General features: G+C 40.9%; 1 protein-coding gene across 1 annotated transcript in view; it reads right to left on the bottom strand.

The window, feature by feature from the left end:
- The window catches only part of DNAJC1 (DnaJ heat shock protein family (Hsp40) member C1), a 152335-nt gene that overhangs the window by 91622 nt on the left and 48680 nt on the right, over positions 1–12033 (bottom strand). The window lies entirely within an intron of this gene.

Genomic DNA, 12033 nt, shown 5'->3' with positions numbered 1-12033 from the left:
TTTATAATAGCCAAAAGGTAGAAACAATCCAAGAATGGATAAATGCAATACATTCATGCAACAAAATAGTTTAAATATATTTTAAAAGCCACTAGTTCAATAAGAGTATTTTAGATTATACGGATGTTAAAATTACATTTTATGTAAACTTCTGTGCATAGGTAAAATACATAACAACAATCCTGACACACTTTCCTCTAAGAAAACTTTTCTGCATCATTTTCAGAGGATTATTCATAACAAACAATACAAAATAAATTACTTCGGTTCTGCTTTGGGGCAAGGTTTGGGGTTTAGGATGAAAACATTCGAAATGTGGTGGTGGTAAGATGTAATGGTGGTGGGATTGGTGTTTGAATATTAAATGTAATCAATTATTGTGAACAACTTTATAAAATTGAAATAAAATATAAAAAATAAAAAATATATACATATAAAAAAAGAAAAACAGTGTCATGTAGGACTTAAAAGTCTATCTCCATTATGAAGTCATCCCAATAGTAATATTTAGAGTAGAATTAAATGATAGCAAATTTGCTTAACAAATTTTATTTGGTTTTATAGTTAAATATTCATCAATTTCTAAAACTGCTTTTCAGAAAGACTCAAATAACTAAAAGTGAAAAAAAAAATCTGTGTACCTAGGACTAAATAGCTGCTTAAGAAAGAGAGTTGTAGAGAGGCAAAGTGAGACTATAATTAGACTGTCAAGTCTTCCTTTACAAACCATTATTTTCATTACCAATTTTCTAGGCAGTTACGGCTCCAGACTCTAATTATTCTTAAAAGTTTCAACTAAGGTGTAAATATTTTTGTGACTTGTGGAAGGCCAAGGAGTTATAAAATTAGCAGAGTAAGTTTTGCAGGTATTATGGCTGTAATTTTCATTCTAATTTGTTTAATGGAAGAGACATGTTCTCTAGCTTAAACTACAGGCAAAATGTGGTAGAAAATGGTGATGAAGTTTATTGAAAAATCCTTGTTGGAGATTATGTTAAGCAAAGAGGTCAAGAATCAAATTAATAAATGTTCTCTAAATGGGACTTTAATTTTGGTTTCTATCATAGAAAAAAATTATTCCAAAAAGCTGATTTCATTGTGTTATAAAGTAATACATGCTCATGGAATACCTGTGACTTATTTAAAAATGACTAAAAGTCACCCAAGGCACGGTTCCCTTTAGGAGTCTCACTGCGATAACTCAACCCCCCCAAGTTTCTGCCAGAGTAGGTATCTTAAATGTAAATATGGCCAGATGGCTCTCCTATTTCCAATCCCTCGTAGCTCCCAAGCGTCTTCATCATCTGTCTCTTTCCCGATCTTTTTAGCTCTATCTCCCACCAGCTTGTTCCATCCTCCTGGTCCCCTATCAGGAAGCAGTTCCCCAAGCTCATCATTTTGTTTTGCTTAAGCTGTAGACAAAGACAATTCTCTCCTGACTGGGTTCTCAGGCTACACACAAATGCTGCCTGGTTTCCTCTGGATGTTGGTCCCAGTAGGATTATCTGACCAGTAAGCTACACCTTCTGTGGATAAAAGTGAAAAAATATGTGGGGATTTTCCTATGAACAAAGACATTCTATAAACAAGTCACACCGCAGAGAGCTTATGTATGTGTCAAATCTATGAGCATGAACTCAGGGCCAGCTGCATGCAAGACATGGCCTTCAGAAGTGTGAGGAGGGGAGGGGACAGTTACTGCTGGCGGGACTCAGAGGCCAGGGCTGTGCTCCCATTATTTTTCAAATGCATTTTCTATCACATTTGTACTACAGAACTGAATGTTAGAACATTCATTTCACAGACTCGGTGGGAGTACGGTAGACCTTTTATCTAACAACGGCTACAAAGTGGCCATTATTAACACTGTCATCATGAGGTTCATTTGCCAAGATATATTTTTCCTCCTAAATATGATATGGTCTTGGGGAAGCTGGACATGACTTAGAAGAGTGTGTAGGTGAACTCTGTAAAGAAGAGACATATGATCACCTTTTAAAAAATAACGGAAGGACAGGGAGGTAGCTCGAAGGGCTTTATGAGCGGGAGCTTAACTTTGATCCCCAGCACTGCATGGTTTCCTGAGCACTGCACAGGAGGGAGTCCCCAAGAACTGCCACTGTGGTCTGCAAATGGTGGCTCCAAGGGCTGAGATCCTGAGTTTGGTGCTCACTGACCTGAGCACCAATTAGGCTTACACAACTGATCAGAATTGTTGAGAGTGCCTCCGAGGCCCCACTGTACTGCTGGGAAAGCCGTCCCCATCAAAAATAATTTGCATGTGTGGGGCATGTTGGGCAACGTCCAGCCGAGCTTGGGGCCTTAGGACTGACTGTGTGCTCCAGCATCGCTCCTGGCAGTGCTTGGGAGACTATCTGTGGTGCTGGGAATCTAATCCAGGCAGGGTACCTTCAAGGGAAGCATCCTGTTTGCTATACTATCTCTAAATCTCCCTCCTGTAGTTTTAAATTTAAAAAATAACCATGAAAGTTATATGTCAAAATGGAACAGGATTCGAATAAATGACAGGAGTAAGGAACTCCAAGGGTCTGTCTCTGCATTACATAATCTGGCACAATCTGAATGAAACAACAATATCTGTCCTCTGCAAACTAGCTGAAGATACACAGCAGTCAGTCAGACATGCACAACAGATTCTCAGTAAGGCTCTTAAAGAGATGCCAGTGTGAGTTCATGGTGTGGTTTCTTGGTGCCGGAAGAGATGAACCAGACTTAATCCACCTGTGACAGTTTGTTTTGGCCTGCCATCCTAGATGGATTGCACGAAGCGCTTATCTTTATTTTACCTAACTCACAATGCTTCCAGAGAGAGAGGACTTACCCAGACATAGTATTGAGGGCAGGGCACTTGCCATAGGGTCCCCTAGTGATCCCTAATCATGGAGCCAGGAGTAAGCACAAGCACTGCTGGATGTGCCTCCAAATAATAATAAAAATTCCATATTCAGCAAAACTATGCTCAAAACAAACAAAAAAGGAAGGGCAAAGTGATCTAGCTAAAAGGGATAAAGTATGCAAAGCATACTGGCACAACATGGTAATTCCTAAGAATAGCACTATCTGCCCTCAAAACAAAAAAGAACAGAAAATAAGATAATCTAATCAGAAAAGAACTAAGACTTTGCATGTGTCAATCTGGGTTCAAAGAACCTTGGGAGTTCTGCTAGTAAGCTTGCTCTATAAAAAAAATGTGAGGGGCTAGAACGATAGCACAGCGGGTAGGGTGTTTGCCTTGCAGGTGGCTGACCCAAGTTTGATTCCCAGCATCCCATATGGTCCCCTGAGCACTGCCAGGTGAAATTCCTGAGTGCAGAGCCGGGAGTAACCCCTGTGCATTGCCAGGTGTGACCCAAAAAGCAAAAAAAAAAAGTGACATAGGACTGGATGAAGCCGTTGACACCACCAGATAATGGCCCCCAAACAAAATCCTAGTAGGAGTTCTTTAGAGTAAATAAAAACACCGGAAACTATAGCAATAGCTAATATACAGCAGTGGTAATTTGCTTTTGGCTAGCAATGCTAGTTTTTTTTAATTAAAAAATTTTATTGAATCACTGTGAGATAGTTACAAGCTTTCATGTTTGGGCTACAATCACACAATGATCAAACACCCACCCTTCCACCAGTGCACATTCCCCACCACAAATATCCCCAGTATACCCCCCCTCTCACCCTCCCCCTGCCTCCATGGCAGACAATATTCCCCACACTCTCTCCCTACTTTTGGGCATTATGGCTTGCAACACAGACACTGAGAGGTCATCATGTTTGGTCCATTATCTACTTTCGGCACATATCTCCCTCCTGATTGATTCCTCCAGGCATCATTTTCTTAGTGATCTCTTCTCTATTCCATCTGCCTTCTTCCCTCCGCTCATGAAGCAGGCTTCCAGTTATGGGGCAATCCCCCTGGCTCTTAGTGTCGTTGGGTGTCAGCCTCATGTGATGTCATTCTCTACTCCACAAATGAGTGTAGTCCTTCTATGTCTGTCCCTCTCTTTCTGACTGCAGTGCTAGTTTTTATATGTAACTTATCTTTACATTTTTGTAGATAAAGAACTCAGGACCTTATGCATGCTTCTTACCACTGAACCATATCCTCAGCCCCTTTTCTATACAATTTAAAAGAAACCAACTACATAAAGCAATAATTAGTAATTTGTGACAATAACTACAGAAGAAAAGAGAGCTCTGAAAAGTAAAACTTTTTATATAACAAACTAAATTGGTGTTAATTACAACCAGACTGCAGTAAATTAGGAGCTTAATTGTGATTCCCAAAATAACACCAAGAAAATAGAGATCTGTAGAGAAAGAATGAAAGTGACGGGCCGGAGAGAGAGCTTGCAGAGCACGTGCCTTCCATGTGCTAGGTTCAAAACTGCATCCTCTGGATTGCATGGTCCCTGGAGCACCAAGACGCCCCCAGCACCAGGCCCACAAGGCTGGACCAAGTACTTTGGGAGTGGTTCCCAGACTTCCTGAGCTCGTTCAAGAGGCCCTTCAAAAAAATAATTAAAAAGATATGAAAATGAATCAAATTTTACTAGAGGAAAAGAATTCTAAGAAAAAAATGAGCAATACTGAGGCCAGGCGTCGAGGTGCTTGTCTTTCATGCAGCCAATCCTGGCTCATCACTGGCCCCACATAGGGTCCCCTGAGCACCACCAGGAGTGATCCCTTAACAGAGAGCCAGGAGTAAGTAAGTTCAGGTGTGGCCCAAGCACTTCCCACTCAAGGAAACAGAAAAACTGAGGAGAACTATAAGGAGATAGGCCAATTTAAACAAAACAAACAACAAAAGTCCCAAGTTTCAGCCAAGAAAAGTCCCAAACCTAAAGGAGTGCAAAGGCGGGGCTGGTGGTGGCTAGTGGTGGCCGAGAGCTGCTCAGGAGGCTCGGAAGGCCCCCTGCAGTTCTGGGCCAGCTGGAGAAGCCCTGCTGCCCTGGTCCTGGGGGCTCAGGGGCCTCCAGGGCGGGGCCCCTGGGAGCTCAGCAGACCGTGTGGTTCTGGGAACCAAACTCAGGGAAAGGGGCATGTGTGCAGAACTCCGTACTATTCCCAGTCTCTCATTAACAAATACTATCAAACACCCAATGAAGTTGCCAGTCTTCCTTAAACTCTTCCCAAAAGTAGAAGGGGAAGGAATACTTCCTAATTCATGCTATGAGGTCCTGGTACCAAAGCCAGACACATAACATAAACAACAGAAGAAAACTATATATCAACACCCCTGTATGCCAGATTTCTCAAGTAACTTTTAGTAAAGAAAATCTAGCAAGGCAGAAAGTGCTATCTGTCAGTAGTGTTTAACCTGTGGATCAGGACCAGCTCAAGGACCAGTGGTTGAAAACCATGTTATACACAATGACCAAATGTTAATGTCAGAAGTGTAAAGATAGTCATTACATGAAAATCAACCACTATAGGACACCATAACAATAAAATAAGAGAACAAAACCCAGTTGAAATAACGATTTCAACTGGTACAGAAAACAAAATTTGATGCTGTTTGATAATACTAAACAAGCTAGCACCAGAAGTGACTTTCTTAAGTTAATAAGGGGCATCTGTGAAAACTTATAGCTAATCTCATACCTCACAATGAAAGAAGACCCCTCACCATAATAAAATCAGTTCTTCCCACTTTTGTATAAAGTCTACCAGAGCGATTAGTCAACGGGGGAAAAAAAGACATCTGAATTGGAATGGAAGAATTAAGACTGTACTTGCAGATGACATAATCCCACTCAAGGAAATGGACAAACACGTATAAGAGCTAAAATAAATACGAGTTCTAAGATACAAGATTTACAAACAAAAACCTGCTGCATTTTTATACACAAGATAAAAAAAAGAATGTGAAGATCAACATACAATCCCAAAAGGAAATTAAGTAAACAAATCCTTTAAAGTAGCAGAAATAAAATACTACAGAATACATTTAACAAAAGAAACACAAGACTTAGGCCTGGGACGTGGCCGAGTGTTGGGGTTCCCACCTCTCAGTGCCACCCGAGCAAACCCCAGCACTGCTCAGTGGCCACAAGTGCCTCAAGTATATGAGCCCCAGCTCACTGCCACCAGGTCTGTGTGACCCCTAGCAAACCTCAGGAACTCTGGCCTCCATGCTGATCTACAGATCTAATCCACTCTACCAAAAATTCCACCTTGACGTTTGCAACATTTTTTTCTTGGGGCTGGAGAGAGAACACAGGTGGTAGGGTACTTGCCTCAGCAGCCAAGGGCATTCCATCCCCAGCACCCCGTATGGTCCTCTAAGCCCCACTAAAACTGAGCCCTAAGAGCAGAGCCACGAGTAAGGCCTGAGCATTGCAAGGTGTGACCCCAAAATAATCAAAAGACAGGTACAATAACAATCTTGGTGATTAGCTGGATACTTGTAAAATTTGTAAAATTTCACCCAACTGTATACTTAAGATTTTTTGTATTTTCCAAACTATACATTAACTATACTTTAGAAAACTATATCTTTTTTTTCCTTTTTGGGTCACAGCCGGTGATGCACAGAGGTTACTCCTGGCTCCTGCACTCAGGAATCACTCCTGTCGGTGCTCAGGGGACTATATGGGATGCTGGGAATTGAACCCGGGTCGGCCTCATGCAGGGCAAATGCCCTACCCGCTGTGCTATCGTTCCGGCCCCAATGTCCTTTTTGTTTTTTTTAATTGAATCACAAGATGCACAGTTTCAAAGCTGTTTATAGTTGGGTTTCAGTTATACAATGTTCCTACACCCATCCCTCCACCAGTACACAGTGTGCATTTCCCAACAGCGATGTTCCCAGTTTTCCCTCCCTCCCTCGTCCCCCCACCAGCCCTCCTCTTTTGGGCATTATGATTTGCAATACAGATACTGAGCCATCATCATGTTTGTTCCTTTACGTACTTTCAAGCTTGCAGTCCTTATCAGGAGTGATAATTTTTAACTATTATTGTCATACTGGTCCCTTCTCTATCCCAACTGCCTTCTCCTACAACACTTGAGGCAGGCTTCCAACCATGGACCAATCCTCCTGGTCCTTGAGAAAACTGTATCTTATACATTACTTCGGTAGTTTTGACACTCAAATGAGTTCCTTACAGAAATGGAATTAATACAACAAAAATAAATAAAATCTTGACATTTAAACAACCTCTTTTTCAAAGAAAAGCAAACAAAAAAATATTGAGTGCAAATTAAACAAAACTTTCCTCCAATCAGCTTTATTTCACAGGATTATGTGGTCTTTCTCCCTTTTCTATTCTGCATAAAACAAAACAGGAAAGAAACCTCATTTGTAGAACTCTAAAAGATAAAACTATATGGCATGATAACAGAATGATTTATTCTTCTTTGCTCTGCGGTTAATTTAGGACTGTAACCAGAGAGAAGATATGCTATAATTTCTCTTCCCTGTTGCAAGATAGTCTAATTTCTATGATTCAGGAAGCAAATAGGCAATCAATAAAAGCAAATTGATATCAGAGTATATATTTTCATACTGAATGTCTTTTCTATGCATTTTTGCAGCTTTTGAAGCCACAAATTTCAGAAGACTTGTTTCAAGGGGATTTTATATTGCAATAGTTGCTTCTTACAAATTAGAAAGTAGCTAATATTTATCTCTTAAAAAAATGAGTATTTTCCTTTAGTATATTTGTCACACTTGACTTGTTGACCAAAATTTCCATCAATTCGTCTGTAATGATTTTAAGTCCACCTTTGCAAAGACCACAAGAGGGGGAAAAAATTAGGAGATGAACGCTAATAAATTTTAAATTCCATTTCATCTTTGGTTCAAAGAATTGGCACATGGCCTGAATGGGGTGGGAAGGTTATGGTAGTAGTGAAGTAGAGAATAGCCAGGAAAGATGGAGGAAAGTGCCTTTTATAAGAGAATAGCGTTTCACTAAGCTTTTGATGTGATCTGGGAAGACAGGTAAAGACCAGAAGATGTGAAAGCCTCTGAGATGGGAGCAGTTAGTGATGCTGGGCTTCCTGAGAGGGGAGAATAAGATACATTGAACAGCGTAAGAGCCCAATTATAAGGTCTCACAAAGGTGATGGGGCTGGAGCAATAGTACAGTGGGTAGGGCATTTGCCTTACACACGGCCGACCCAGGTTCGATTTCTCTGTCCCTCTTGGAGAGCCTGGCAAACTACGGAGAGTATCCCACCGGCACAGCAGGGCCTGGCAAGCTACCCATGGCGTATTCGATATGCCAAAAACAGTAACAAGAAGTCTCACAATAGAGACGTTACTGGTGCCCACTCAAGCAAACCGATGAAGAAAGGGATGACAGTGCTACAGTACTACAAAGGTGATGAGTGGAATGGCCACTAAAGAATATGGAGCATGTATTATCAATATGTGCATATTTATTTATACTCATACAATAAATAGTGCTTATATAGCACTTTAATACAATCTTCAATATAGTTGGTTCTGAGAGATATCCTAAAGAGATTATGAAAATGTTAAATAGTATGGTTATTGGGCTACCTAATTGATATAAATGAACATACAATAGCCCCCCCAAAGCGAAATTTAATTTTACTCATATCTCACTTAAAGATTAACCAATCATCTAAATTCAATGCTCTGAAGTAAAAATAACAGAATAAGTACCATGGAGTAGAAATGACCCAATCAGAAGTTTAGTTTAAGCAGTAATTTTGTGGCTGGGGAAACGGCCCAAAGAACTGGAACACATCACTAGATTATCATGAGGTAAGACTACATGACATGAAGAGTTAGGCTAAGAACAACTGTAGCACAGCACAGATATTTAGTCAAGATCTAAAACAAATTTGAAATAAAGCCAATCTATTTCTAAAGTTGATCATCATACAAAATATGTTATCACATAAATATGTAACATAAATAGCATTACACGAATATGTAACCGAATACAAAGCATTTTTCATTCCTTCTCCCAACAGAGAAGCCCAGAGGCTCGAGGGTCCGAGCCTGGCCTGCTCTTCAGGCCCATGGTCTTCCTTGAAGATGTACCTCTTTCTGCTTTTTCCACTCTCGAGAAGCCCTGGGTTCTCTCTTGAACATAGATTCCTCTTTCTCTCTGCACTTGTCTTTCTAAGTACATTTCATTCAACCAAAATTCAGTGTTCTGAAGTAAAAATTACTTGCTGCACATCCACCCCCCATACGCAACCCCCCAAAAATATCTTGCTACACACTGTCACTGTATCACTGTCATTCCGTTGCTCATTGATTTGCTCGAGCGGGCACCAGTAACCAGTAATGTCTCCACTGTGAGACTTGTTACTGTTTTTGGCATATCGAATACGCCACAGTTGCTTGCCAGGCTCTGCGTGCAGGCGGGATACTCTCGGGAGCTTGCTGGGCTCTCTGAGAGGGACAGAGAAATCAAACTCGGTTGGCCGAGTGCAAGGCAAATGCCGACCCGCTGTGCTATCTCTCCAGCCCATGTGCCTTACAATACTATTAAAAATAGTTTATCATGCACATAATTCCAACACACACCCCTTACCGTTGAACCCACTTACCCCCCGCCCTAAGGAGCCCCCTCGCAACATCCTCCCATGCCCAACTCGTGTAGACCAGTTCTCCCATTACACTGCTGATGGACCTTTGCTGCTGTGCACCTTGCCTGCTGTACTCCCTCTCTGGCCCTCTGAAGTCTTTCCAACAGTCATGCCAATGGACGTGGCCAACCCGGTTTTGATCCCTGATACGGCATATGATCCCACAAGCATCACCAGGAGTGATGAGAATAGCCAGGTATGGCGCCAAAATAAAACAAAACAAAAAGAATCATTACGACTTAAAATACAAAAAGAAACCAAATAAGCTTTCTAAGAAATATAGGGGCTGGGGAGATAATACAGAGGGTGGAGCACTTCCTTGCATGGGTTTAGAGGACGAAATGCAGCACAAGGGGTCAAACTTGGGTCAGCTGCTTGCAAGGTAAGCAACTTATACTATCTTTGTCTCCGTAAAGTATGATAAAAATAACATACACATATTACTATTATGCTCATAAAAAACGTAATTCATTTCATGTTTTATATATACCTTGTCTCACATATTAGGGCTTTATTATTCAACTAATCTTTATTATAAGCTATGAATTCATATTGGGCTGGAGCACAGCAAGTAGGGCATTTGCCTTGTATACGGCCAACCCGGGTTTGATTCCTCCGCCCCTCTTGGAGAGCCCAGCAAGCTATTGAGTATCTCGCCCGCATGGCAGAGCCTGGCAAACTACCCGTGGTGTATTCCATATGCCAAAGCAGTAACAAGTCTCAAAATGGAGACGTTACTGTTGCCCGCTGGAGCAAATTGATGAGCAATGGGATGACAGTGACTAACAGTGACTATGAATTCACATTAAAGATGCTATTTTTGATAACAAATTATTTTTAAGTATCAATTAATTTGGAGATTCTATAAAACTTGTTTTTGCAGGCTACTACACTGGTATCTGGATGCAAATACTATTTTTTTTTTATAAATCAAGACTACTTCACCTTAAAGAACATTAATATAAAATTTATATTTAAAATTTATAAAAGAGCCCGGCAAGCTACCAAGAGTACCCAACCCTCATGGCAGAGCCTGGCAAGCTACCTGTGGCGTATTTGATATGTCAAAACAGTAACGAGCAATGGGACTCGAGAGATCTCGGGATGTGGGGGCGGTACCAGCACTGCTCTCCGCCCAGATGTGATCTGAGCGGCCACATGAGTGCGGCCCCTCCATTGCTGAATGCCCATGATCCCAGGGGCCATCTAACTACTCTTGGCATCAGCAGCTTCTTGCAGAAGTGCCTCCAGACTGTGAACTAAGCCACGGCCCCATGCCACCCAGACAAAGGGTTTTCTCTCTTGGCTTTTCCTTTTGGGGGGGAAGGCGGTGTGGCGACTGCCATCTTATAAGGCCCACTAAACAGATGTACAAGCTTGCAACGATGCAATTTTTGGCAGAAATTTCCCTGGACTTAGCTACCAAAATACAGAAATCCAAAACCTCACATCTCTTCATTCTCAGCAAGGGAAAACAGATGATCAAATGCTGCTTTTTCCGCAGGTTCGATTTTGGGGGGGAAATTCCAAATAATAGTAGTGAGTTTTATGTTGAAATATTGAATGTAATCTAAGTAAAGAGAAAGTAAAGTGAAAATTATCAACCACACAGGCGGGGGGTGAGGTGGGGTGGGAGGTATACTGGGGTTCTTGGTGGTGGAACATGGGCACTGGTGAAGGGATGGGTGTTTGAGCATTGTATCACTGAGACTTAAGCCTGAAATCTTTGCAACTTTTCACATGGTGATTCAATAAAACAACAACAACAACAACAACAACAAAACAGTAACAAGTCTCACAATGGAGAAGTTACTGGTGCCCACTTGAGCAAATTGATGAACAACAGGACGACAGTGCTACAGTGCTGTGCTGTATTTAAAAGTGAATTAAAATAACCTCTACTATAAAACATACACCAACAGTAATTAAATTAATATGACCTTTCACTTAGTGGTACTTACCTTCATAAAAATAAAAGGCTACCGACTAATTTCTGAGTTTCCTTATCAATATACTTGGTTCTTTCGTTTTAAAAGTGCTGGGGCTGAGGAGATAGCTCAGAGGTGTGGGAATGTGTGCTTTGCAAACGCAAGGCCCCAAGTTCAAATCCCAGAACCACACGTCTCCCACCCTCAGTCCTGAGTATAGGTTTAAAGTACCAAGAGAAGACTTTTATTTAAATGAACAAATCAAAAAAGAGTCATGGTATTCCAAAAGAAGTTGCCAGATTTTTTTTCTAAAAATGTGCTTTTCAGAGAAAGGGGATTCATGCATTGTTGGGGAACACTAAAAAAAAAAATAAGGCATTTATGTAGTGCAACTTCATACAAAGACCTCTTTCAAAATAAATCAAGATTTTAGAAACAGTTTTGTTTTTTAGGCTGCTTGATGATGTAAAATAAAATAAAGCATAAATTTTTTACTATATATAACTTTAAGAAA

The sequence above is a fragment of the Sorex araneus genome, chromosome 9 (assembly GCF_027595985.1).
Source record: "Sorex araneus isolate mSorAra2 chromosome 9, mSorAra2.pri, whole genome shotgun sequence".
Classification (NCBI taxonomy): Eukaryota; Metazoa; Chordata; class Mammalia; order Eulipotyphla; family Soricidae; genus Sorex; species Sorex araneus.
This window is presented reverse-complemented; position numbering and strand designations above follow the sequence as displayed.